Below are 12,839 nucleotides of genomic sequence, written 5' to 3'. Positions count from 1 at the left end.
AACATTATATATATTCCATCTGTCCATATTGTCTAGACCTATGAGATACCAGTGAACATGAACAATGAAGTTTTTATTGAGAAAATGAATCACGGTAAATTGTCTCTTAAAACACTGCTACCACAATGTATCTGGCTCGGAGGAGGATCTGGCCTGCAGCTCTATGAAGTAAGGCCTCCTGTGCTGATGCTCTAAATAGAGAAAGTCTCCAATGCTGAGGCTCTCCAGATGGCCTCAGCACCATCGGGCAGACACTGATCAATGTGCTGGAGCCACATGCACTGCTTAAACCATTCACTATGTCTCTTTGTGTGTGTATGTGTGTGTGTGTGAGAGGGCAATGTACCCCTCCTTGCTAGAAGACCATTATGCAGACTGGAGCATGCATAATTTCTTTAAAAAGGCAACAACAGATGTAACCCTTTCAGATGAAAATGAGCATCGGTCATCTTCCCTCCAGCAGCATGCGTTTTAGATCTCTGCTTTACTTTACATGCACACGCACATTTGTTTTCCTACAATGTCAGGACTTGGGGTCCTGCACATACTGTATGTTTTAACCTTGGGCACAGCTAGATAAGCTACATATCCCAAGTAATACACTGCCTTTAACTCAGCAACCCAAAAGATATTCAGCCAGGTCCATTAAAAGTGACATGCAGTTTTTATTATAATGCACATTTTATTGTGGGTTTATATTGTATTTATTTTCATAAAAAGAATTGTTTCAATTATTAATGTTTGCTCACAACACCAAGGCTGTAGTATGTAAACACAACTTAAATATATTGGCAATCTCAATGGTAACAATCTTGACTGTTAGCCGAGGTTGATAAATACAGCCAAGCTAGCAGTTGTGTGACTCCACACCAAAACAAGTATTCTGTCGTTAAGAGGCACATAACAGATTTCAAAGACAAATAACAGTGTCAGTTAGAAAAAGAAGCTACATTCATAGCACATACTTTTTAGAATGTCATTCACCTCATTGAACGATCCATTTTCTACGCAGTTTGTGTTCTAGAAGGAGACAACAGGTTACTCAACTTGGTATACAAGAATAAAAATACCAATCAAACGTGGGATTTCGCTAATTATTCTCATTATTAATAACACGTAACATTAAAGTTGGAGCTTTATCAGTTCCGTTTTTGATGATAAAATCATCAGCACTGACTAATACTATCGCCCAATCAACAGATCCTCCAAGCCCTAGCACGCACAAACTTTCTGACCTGTATGCATTCATAGCGAACTGCATTCCCTACATGCCGCACTGTGATCAATTTGTAGATAAGAGCCATCTGGCTGCATATTGACAAAACCATTTAGTGCGCTTGACAAAAAGAGCGAGGATTATAGGCGGCCATCAAGATGCCATGTTGATCGATCCTTCTGGTAAGCGGAAAGTGACCAGCCGGCTAACAGAGGACACTTGACTCAAGACATTTCTAGTTCCTCTTTGTTTAAAATCTGAAACTGCTGTAACAGTTCCCGTCTAATGCCAGGTGGGGAGGTCTTCAAAAGGTTTCACTGTTTCAGCTCTAACACTGAGAATAACAGGAAGTCTGCGTGGTGACACAAAGTTTACTTTAAAAACAATGCTGCACATTGATACATGAGCAGCATGCACTTTGCCTTTCTTATACATGCTCAGTGTAACTCAACAGTGATAACTCCATGTGAACTAATGCTAAGTATCAACAAACACAAACAGCAACAAATTAGCACTTCTAAAAATATAAAAAGGTATCTATTAACTTTTAGCAATTTTATAGAGAAAAGTATGTTACTCAGTTTCTATTGACTATTCATAAAAATACCAGCATAAGCAAAAGTGCGATGTGTTAGTATCTTTTTCGCAATGCTAATGTGGCATCAGCTCAGTATCAGTATTGTTGGCAACTGTATAAACATCTTACAAATGAGAGATAGCAAGATCAATTGCATAGTCCAGTGCTTCTCAAACTGTGGTATGCATACAACTAGTGGTACGTGAAGCAGCAAGAGGTGGTATGCCAAATGACCTCGATAAATTTACTACTTAATTGAGGAATTTATTCATAACTGAAAATCTAAAGTTTTTATGTGTAAATTACATAACGTACATAAAGGGAAGGAAAGTGATTCCCCAGTTTTCTGAGAAATCTGCGTAAAGTCAGTCCAGTTTTAGTTGCTTAATGCACATACGCAATGTCTAGACACAGACGTGAGCAAATTGGATTTTATCATAAAAAGGGCAAAGCAAAAACGAGAAGAACAAGCCTGAGAAATACTCTGAAGCCTAGAAGGACTAAGTCCAGAGGCAAAAATAGAGAAATCTAAGCAAGAATTCTGTACACGTGAAGACAATATAGAAGAAAACACTCAGCTGAAGGAAAACGTGGCCGTTCTTTGCATCGCTGCAGCCCTAAAACAAGGCTTGACACAGCAGAGAGGCGCTGTGAGCACCTGCCCCAAGTGCCACGCTGTTTTCACCTGTAGCCTATTAAAGCACATAACTGATATTAAATTGACCTCTTCTCGTTTTTTTTTTTTTTTTTCAAAATGAATATTGTCCATAAATTTTAGATTTTCTCATAAATGTATAATTTTGTTTAAAACATTCAGCTTAGGCCTAGTTATTTCTATTCTCCCTATAATTATTAGTAATTAATTTAGGCAAGGCAAAAACATGCAAAATGCAAGCAAGATTTTGCCTTATGCCCCCGGAACAGAGGAAGAACCAGGGGTGCACATGTATCTGTGGTAAAAATCATAGGTGGTATTTTGCTGTTTTGATTTGATAATGGGTGGTACTTGGTCTAAAAAGTTTGAGAACCACTGGCATAGTCCTTGCATTACTCTTAAAATAAACAGTCTTAAAATAATTTGTAGTAAATATCTACTTTATAAAATGGATAGGTCTGATCATACAATCTGATTGGCTGAGCCGCTATAGGTCCCTAAAATAGGTTATTGCCCCAAACAGCATGATATCAGAACAGAATTACAGTGCTACAGATTGTTTTGATACTTAAATGTTACTTAGCCAGCTTCTTGAGGTTAAGCCTAAAAACACAGCCCCAAGGGAGCCCTTCCTGCAACTCTCCTTTAGAGTAGAAGTCCCTTCAGAACGAGGACAAAACTCTATGCATTTCTAGTCAGCTAAAACACTCTTAACCCACCTGAACATATTTGGTTTCATGGAGTGAATATGGTACGTTACTATAGCTAAACCTCTGTGTTTGTGCTGCCCAGCAACAGTGCTCATTGCTAATGGACTACATTGTGTGGTGGAATTGTAGGTTATTGTGAAAGTGTTCTGTAAATAAATAAATTTATGAATTGAACATTGGAAAAAGAAAAAAAAAATAATAATACCCTTCCCAGTGATAAAACTGCAGTAACAAATTGCCTCTTATTGCTCATTGTTTTATTACACTCTGTATACATTTTTGATAAACTATCATTGTAACATACAGACATCATTACACTTGTATAAAAAAATTTGACCTCATACCCAATTCTCTCAAAACACCTCTAAATCACAAAGACCTAACGGGTCTAAATAACAATCTAAATGCACAAGTTCACAATTCCATCCTCTCTCTTTCAATGGTGACAATGACTATATTGTGATGATGAACATCTGCTAGCGTTGCTCATCGCTAGTACACTGATGCTGGTAATGTAACAGACTCATTTCACTGAGGTAGAGGACAAAGCATAATAGCTACATTGTTATATTACATTTCCATTAACATTCATACATTCAACCCACCTCCAGACTGCTTAAAAGATGTTAGTTTTTATGTGGTGGTTGCGACATTAAGCATAAACATGCAAATGCATGCCAGGCTAAACATATATAAGGGGTTGCAAATTATTTTTATTACTGATACAAGCTTCTTCTTCTGATACAAGTTTTTCGAAAGCCATTGCCTTTATTTCCATAGATGTTTTAAATACATATAGCTGATCTTTGGAGTGTAGCGGTGGAGAATAAACATATTTATAATTTCATAATATTCTCTCTACAATGTTGTTGACCAATAAACTCCATTGTTCCTGGATCATCTCTGGGAGACGTTCTCAGTTTCATAAAGCCACAGATGAACTGATGTGAACATATTAAATCCCAATGTTAATTCCTATTGCCCATCTTAAAGAGCAGTTAAACAAAGAAGAATACAGCGAATATAGTGGGAAACACCACTCTCATAAGCACTAGGACAGTCAATTAGTGAGTTATAAACCAGTTGCTTCATATCAAAAAAATATAATATTCAGGTAACGTCAAACTGGGATTAATTAGTTATGTGATTACCGCAATATAACATTGTAGACTTGCTCTATATTATTACACAACTGGAGAGCGGATACTATTTACGCAAGTACAGCATCAGGACCACCACTGTGTAATGTAATTTCCCCCCCAAAGGCCATGCAGCAGGTGCATTTGTATGTTCACGTTTACAGGCATAGTCCTTGTCCCCCAGAGAATCTACTCAAGTGCAGAAAAGGTTTAGAGCAACTCTACCTCGGCCCGCACGTGGGTTTGGTGTTCTCCAGATTACTCCTGCACATCAGAAATGAAGAGCAGTGTTGTGTAACTACAAGCCAACTTGCACACTAATACTGTTCTAATGGTTTAGGGCTATATGATGTACTATTACTTGCACTTTGCCAAAGTCATTAGAAAATCCATCTATCCCAAATTTCAAAGCACATCTATAACTAAGGCCCAAAGCACAGTAACTGCAGGAGAAAATAATTTCTACCGTGCCTAAAGATGAATGAAGGCCAGTCTCTGAGAGCCATGTTACAACTCCTCATCTAAACTGGCATGGGGCTAAATATCCTGAAGTCACTACCAACATCTCCAGGGCAAGCACGCCTTAGTGAGTTCTCTGAATATAAACCAAAGGAATTTGCCTTTCCAAGATGGAGTGGTAATTCACACATCCAGGCTTGACCGCAGGCGGGACTGACCTTGAGGAGCTGAGACTTGAACACATGGTAAGAAGAATACCACGGTGGGGCCAGAGCCTACCTGGAATCATTGGCCGCAAGGCAGGAATACACCCTGGAGGGGGTGCCAGCCCACCGCAACCCTGAACTGGATAAGCGGTTACAGATAATGAATGAACGAATGAATGAATAAATGAATGAAAGATCAACACCGGTGAAACTAGAATTGAGAGTTCAAGTAATGAGTCAGAGGTCCACTAATGAGAGATTCAATGGGTTTAGCATCTATATCAATGTCAATAGAGATTCAGAAACAATAAACTAGGGAAAAAAGGATGTTAAGAATTTAATAATATGAAAGCATATAAATGGAAATATACAATATCTGCATGGGTTTACATATAGAAAAAATCCATAATTATTCATTTTTAATGTCTGATTGTTACTGTGTCTTTTCAATAGTCATCGAAATATTTCAATAGTCATCGAAAATTCAATTTTCTATGAAGCAGGCTTTAAGTGAACCAGATAGCAGTCTATCATGACAAGTCCACATCCTCCCATTGCATTTTAACACAATAGACCAAATTAATAGATTTTGAAAAATAGAACAAAAAGTCTACATTGTTATTATGACAATACCAGTGACTTCATTGATCTTTGTGATTGGATCAGTAATGTCTAGTTCAAATACTCATATTGGAGAGAAGAAAATAACTCGATTGGCATCTCTTGGAATATGGTACAGCAAGTCCCCATTGTAGCCAAGATTATGTCTACGCCAATACAAGGGTGATACATATTCTTTAAATTGGAGTGCTAATTGTGATCATCTACTGCTAATAAGAATCCAGCCGAGGGATTCTTCATTAGGCTAGATCATTACTTACAAAACAATGTACATGAAATAAGAGGCATTCATCCAGCAAATTTCCATTTAAATGGATTAGGCTAAACAGTCAATTAAGAGTTTTTAGTCTGATGTAAAATATCTGCTGTGTATGCACATGGGAATCTTGTGTTTTCCTTTCAGCTGAGTAGAACTTGTTCAAATCCCCAAGCAGAGTGAGAGCAACCACATTGCTTTTCTGTAACACGCTTATGCAACAGCCTGTCAGCTTCCAAACAAATATGAGCAGTTCTCACATTCCAGTTAACCTGTCTATACCATCTACACCTCCACACAAACATAAAAAAAAAAAAGAAATTCCACTGACGGTTTCAAAAATGTCTACGTAATACAGTCATTTTGTGTTGTGACATAAAAAGGCATATTGTCAAGAAACCTGCAAATTCTCAACTCTTTAAAGTACTAATGACATCCATAAGGCAAAAAAAGAAAAAAAAAATACCGGTTAATATGAAACTAAGACCCACCTTATCATTGAAGCCAAGCACTGATTAGCACCCTTTGTGCATCATTTTGTTAAATGTGGGTGAGTGAGTGTGTGAGTGAGTAAGTTCACAAAAATACGCCTTCATCAGGAAAAGCCACCTTTTCCCTGCATGTGCCTTTCCAACATGAACAGAAAAATATACTTGAAAATATATTTCAATACTACTGCAAAGCAATATCTCATTGTTGTAGATACCCATTTTCCTTCTGCAAGTAACAAATGTGCTTTTTCAGTTTTATAATGTTTGGACAATGTATTTGCGATCAGCAATTTCAAGCAGACCTTGCTAATTTGTTTCAAAATTTCTGTTTAAAATTAATATTTAAACAAATTACTTTAGAGCAGTTTAACAGGTAACTGTCTGAGCCGTGACAGGAACACACAATGATAAATGATCAATTATATATTAATAATATATTTACAAAACCAAACCCACATTGCCTTAGATATAACTCTACAGCTCATCTTTCCTTCAGGAGGCATGGATCTATGATTATGTAAATAGATTCCCCCTCTCTCTCTCTCCACTTTGCCTCTCACCTGCAGTTCAAAAGCCCCAACTCACAAGCTGACAGGATTTTTTTCCGTAGGTTATGACGTGAGAACCCCTTACTCTCTGAATCTGGTTGTTAGAGACCGCCTCTGGAACCAAAGCGGGCATTTTCAGCCATGACACTTAATGCTTATTTTGCCCATGATATGTCTTACCACTACACAGATCTATTAAAAATGTTTTTAAAAAAATCTTTGGTTTTAACAAGAGAGGGTTCTTTAACAAATTTTGTCTACACCATAAGACTTTGCTTAAATCTAAAAAATAGAGCTACCAGAAAAGATGATATCTGGAATTTCCCTTTCATTGACTTCCTTGAAGGAACCAATGACTTCAAATAGGAGGCAATTTCATATTCACACTTTCAAAAGTAGAGTAGAACATCTTGTATAACACTGGATTTTTATTCTATAAAATTAACGTTGGGTATGTAGGGAATAAAACTTACCTTACTCAGAATACAAACTTAGCCTATATTACAAACTTTATGAGTGAATGTGTTTAGCTACTTGCAAAATTCTTGAGCAAGGTAGCTACCATTTTCAGCGGTTATTCCAACATTTTCTGTTCAGCAAAGAAGCCTATTTTATGTTAGAAATGTTATTAACTTTGTTGGCTTTCATTACTAAACTCAATAAAATTCACACACAACCAGAAAGACAGCAAACAGCACAAATGCTCTTGCTCCATGAAGCTCAAATTTAAGTAGCTCATTTACAAACTAGATTTTGTTACACCTTTAATAGTGCAGCAGGTTACTGTCGGAATGCAGTCAAATAAAAAGCAGCTGAAGCCAAAGGGGTACACAGGTGTACATTAACTGATCCTGAGATCCTATATAATTTCAAGGCACACTAATTTTTTTTAAGATAATGAAATACATTTACATATTTACTTTCTTTCATTTGTTATTTACATATTTAGCTATTTGAGTTGATGAGGATTGTTGAGCTGGATCTGTTGTTAATATTTAAGCTTAAAACGTGACAAATTAAAATATCGAAAAACAATACTAAAACTGCAGGGTCACTGAAGAAGTTTTCAGTTCCACCTTAAAATTGTATGTTAGCATGTAACTATTAAAGTGCAAATACACTCCAGGAGCAATTCATTTTTCAGCTCCACCTTAAATGTTGAAGCAGGTAATTGTCAACACGACTTTTTAGTTCCACCTTAAATAGAGCAGCGGATAAATGATTTATGGCTTAAGTTTACATATATTACTACAATAACCTGCAGCACCACTTCCATTTTTCCGTTCCACCTTAAGTGCTATACAAGGTAACTAGTACCGCTTAAGTTTAAATGTTTGTACTGTAATCAAATAAACGGAAACACTCTTTAAGGCGGAATGGACAAATTGTAAGAAGCCAGCGAGTAGGAAGCCGTCTTTTCAGCCTCATAAGTTACTTGTTCACAAGTTTATCCTCTCTGCGAACAGCCTAGCACTGCCTTTGGCCAAAGCAAAGTAAACAGGGCTCAGGAGAGAATTTACCCGGTGGTGTAACGACTCCCGGGGGATCTATAGGAACTACAAACGAACTATAAAGGGAACTGCACTCACATTTTCGTGGTCCACACAGTTAGTCCATATTTCCAGGAAAAATAGTCCTAAATGAAGCCCGCTGATCTGAACGCAGCTCTGCTGTAGACGCCTCTTGCGCCACTGCATAACCTGGCCCCGCCCTCGCTTCTGACATCACCATCACGGCCCCGCCCACCACACACGTTCCGTCCGCAACTACACGTGCGCAATTAACATTAACCAGTACGCAGGTACAATATAATAATATCTGGATAAATATCTTACTTTAAACATGCATTTGCACTGTTTATTTGTTTATTGGGTTTGCATTCATTGCAGCTGCAATGGCAACAGTTCGGCTCCATATTAATACTTATACATTAGAATATCATTTTACAATCATGTGATCCGAATGTATAACAGATCTATAGTCATAATAATATTTAAATAATACAACTTTTACTCAGAAGGGCTGGGGATAATTCCCCATGCCTGCTCTACTAAGACATATTTTACCATCATTGTGATTAAATAAATATATATTTTTTAAATTAGTGTATTATGCAGCTTAATATTATATAAAATTATTATAAATAATTGCTGATTCGATATTTTATTTCTAATATTTTGTCTACTGTAATATTGAAACCTCCAGTGCCCTTAAATGCTTGTAGAAATGTACCAACATCTAGTGTAAACCCTTTGCATTATAAGTTATTAATGCATTACACAAATAAAATTTAATTTCAGAAAATAATACATTGTCCACAAACACATGCCCAGGTGCAATAAAAACCATATGAATTTTAAGTCTCTGAGCAAGAAACTGTGCTGCCACCACGTGGTCAGTTTTTGTAAGTAGATGACTTTCAGTTAAAACCATTTAATAATATATAGGTGTTAAAAACTATTATTTAATTTTTCCTTGACCTACATATTTTATTAAATTCACTTCTATCAATGACTTATCAGTTTATTAAAAACAGCCAGGTCCAGAGTAAGCAAAATAAAAGTAAACTGGCTTCTGTAGTCTTCTCAAGCAAGCCTCAGGTGAGTCAACACAGCTGAAACAAATTTCTGGGAATTTCCACCTTTGCCTGGGGCTCATTCTTATCTCATTCTGTAGAATATATGCTAGCACTTCTGCGTTGAAGTTTACAGTTCATACTAACATCTATCTGAACTTGTTACACTCCAGCAGGCTTCGTACACCGTATCAGTTAAATCTCAACACCTCTAAATTGTAATTAATTAGCATAGTAGTTAACTTTGGCATCTCACAGGCCAGTAGAATGTCTAATCATTTACCCATGAAGAGGAAGAGCCCCTTTCCATGAACTTCATGTTAACTTTCATTAAAACTTCTCCTTCTCTTTATTAATTTAGTTTCATTACTACTTTTCTTCCAAAGAAACAACACTAGCAGAAAGAAACATGATTCAAATCTGTGTAGTTTCTGATACAGCTGACCGCAATATCCCCAGGCCTGTCAAGCACTGTTTTATAACATTGTGAGTCATATGAATAACCAGGCAGTCCTTGGTTTATAACAAAACTGTAACATTTCCTGTAAAGTCCCACAAAGTTCCATTTGAAAAGTTTTGCTTTTCTGTTTTAATTCTAGACTGATTCATCAGGAAACATCTTATCAACTGTAGTATCACTTCTTCTGAAAATCATGACAAATAATAAAAAGAAAAACGTTATTTAACCAGTTCATCCTGACCATGGGGCGGCATGGTGGCACAGCAGGTAGTGTCGCAGACACACAGCTCCAGGGACTTAGAGGTTGTGGGTTCAAGTCCTGCTCCGGGTGACTGTCTGTGAGGAGTGTGGTGTGTTCTCCCTGTGTCTGCGTGGGTTTCCTCCGGGTGACTGTCTGTGAGGAGTGTGGTGTGTTCTCCCTGTGTCTACATGGGTTTCCTCCGGGTGACTGTCTGTGAGGAGTGTGGTGTGTTCTCCCTGTGTCTGCGTGGGTTTCCTCCGGGTGACTGTCTGTGAGGAGTGTGGTGTGTTCTCCCTGTGTCTACATGGGTTTCCTCCGGGTGACTGTCTGTGAGGAGTGTGGTGTGTTCTCCCTGTGTCTGCGTGGGTTTCCTCCGGGTGACTGTCTGTGAGGAGTGTGGTGTGTTCTCCCTGTGTCTACATGGGTTTCCTCCGGGTGACTGTCTGTGAGAAGTGTGGTGTGTTCTCCCCGTGTCCACGTGGGTTTCCTCCGGGTGACTGTCTGTGAGGAGTGTGGTGTGTTCTCCCTGTGTCTACATGGGTTTCCTCCGGGTGACTGTCTGTGAGAAGTGTGGTGTGTTCTCCCCGTGTCCACGTGGGTTTCCTCCGGGTGACTGTCTGTGAGGAGTGTGGTGTGTTCTCCCCGTGTGTTTCCTCCGGGTGACTGTCTGTGAGGAGTGGGTGTGTTCTCCCCGTGTCCACGTGGGTTTCCTCCGGGTGCTCCGGTTTCCTCCCACACTCCAAAAACACATGTTGGTAGGTGGATTGGTGATTCAAAAGTGTCTGTAGTTGTGAATGTGTAAGTGTGTGTCGCTCTGTGAAGGACTGGCGCCCCCTCCAGGGTGTGTTCCTGCCTTATGCCCAATGATTCCAGGTAGGCTCTGGACTCACCACGACCCAGAACTGGATAAGCGGTTACAGATAATGAATGAATTAATCCTGACCATGGTCATGGTGGGTCTGGTACCTACACAAAAACATTGGGCGCACGGCAGGAACACACCCTGGACAGAGCATCAGTCTATCACACAGTCACTCACAGCTGTGGATAATTACATACACTCACCCAGTCACTCACATCTGTGGACAATCTCACACAACTAATCCACATACCAACATGTGTTTTGGATTGCGGGAAGAAAACCGGGAGGAAACACACGCAGACAGCGGGAGAACACACCAAACTCCTCACAGACAGTGGCCTGATGGTTTGTGCCAGCAAAACTATTTGCACTGCCACTAGGGGTGGGCGATATGTTCTAAAAATAATATCCAGATTTTGGCAATAATGATATTCTTGGTGATATGACAAAACACTGAAAAATACTTTCATTAATTTAACACACTATTGCAACAAAATAAATGCTATATTAATATTAATTATATTAAATTAAACATTTGCTTATTTTGTAAACAATAGTAACTTACCAAGATTCTGATTTTGTATAAAAAAATAATGCGACATATTTAGTGTGTGCATGTAAACAGCTAATGTAAACAACTATAGTAATAAATGTAACCTTAAAGCTTCACAGTAAATAACAAAACAAACAGAATAGTTGCTGTGCTGAGTCAGTGTAGTTTATCTGACTGAGTTAGAGCTCATAGCCCGTTGAATTCTTAAAGGCATTTTTGATTTTCCTCATCCTCAACCAAGTGTTTTGAGCTGGTCACTTGCTTGAGCTGGTGAAAACATTAGTTGTGTCCCCTCCTTCTGTTGTTATAGGCGTCTTTCTTTTCTTACATAATTCATTCATTCATTCATTGTCTGTAGCCGCTTATCCATGTCAGGGTAACAGTGGGTCTGGAGCCTAGGCAGGAACACAACCTGTAGGGGGCGCCAGTCCTTCACAGGGCGACACACACACACACACATATACACCTTCACTCACACTCACACCTATGGACACTTTGAGTCGCCAATCCACCTACCAATGTGTGTTTTTGGACTGTGGGAGGAAACCAGAGCACCCGGAGGAAACCCACGTGGACACAGGGAGAACACACCAAACTCGAACCTACAACCTCCAGGTCCCTGGAGCTGTGTGACTGCAACACTACCTGCTGCACCACCGTGCCCTTTCTTACATAATGCCATGGTTTAACGCACATCTGATACTTTTTAACAAAACCACCTCCACACGACTCAAGTCACTCCCCTTTTTGATGCAAATTCCTCCACCTCAGAGCCATTTCCACCATATTTCACTGTGCCTAAATGACTCATTTAAACAACATTTGCCATATTACTCATAACTGCATGTCCTTATGTAAACAAGTCTAAAATATCACTATTATCATGATATAGCTTATTCTTTTAATCATTTTAAAAAGGATGATAATATTATCGTAAATGATACAATACGGCACAGCCATAAGTGCAACCATGCTGCCCAACTGAGATGATATTCTTATTTTATAATAATTATTTAAATCTGAGTCTAAACAAGACAATAATGACTCATTGAATGCCTCTGCAAAGAAAATGAAAGGCATATAATTAGATTGCGTTACTGTCATTTACCCATGTCTTTATAAACACAAACGTAAACTAATTTATTTAATTCAGTCCATGGCCTTGTGCCTGTGACAATACAACACATAAACGTTTTCTACACACTAGCCTGCTACCTTCTCCTGCATTAGCCTTTTAACTCCCCTCCAAAAGTCACATAGTACAGTTTCT

The 12,839-nt window shown here is 38.5% G+C and overlaps 1 protein-coding gene across 5 annotated transcripts in view; it reads right to left on the bottom strand.

The window, feature by feature from the left end:
- The window catches only part of inpp4ab (inositol polyphosphate-4-phosphatase type I Ab), a 55,027-nt gene that overhangs the window by 41,007 nt on the left and 1,181 nt on the right, over positions 1-12,839 (bottom strand). For 4 of the 5 annotated variants that reach the window (XM_066666654.1, XM_066666658.1, XM_066666659.1 and 1 more), the window contains exon 1: positions 8,468-8,587. The exons of the other annotated variant lie outside the window; for it this stretch is intronic. The gene's annotated coding sequence lies outside the window, so the exon portion shown is untranslated. Of the gene's footprint in view, positions 1-8,467; positions 8,588-12,839 lie in introns of those variants that run through there. 5 annotated transcript variants of the gene reach the window in all.

Source organism: Hoplias malabaricus, chromosome 3, assembly GCF_029633855.1.
Source record: "Hoplias malabaricus isolate fHopMal1 chromosome 3, fHopMal1.hap1, whole genome shotgun sequence".
NCBI classification, from domain to species: domain Eukaryota; kingdom Metazoa; phylum Chordata; class Actinopteri; order Characiformes; family Erythrinidae; genus Hoplias; species Hoplias malabaricus.
The sequence above is the reverse complement of the archived record's forward strand: the minus strand, read 5'-3'. Positions and strand labels throughout refer to the sequence as shown.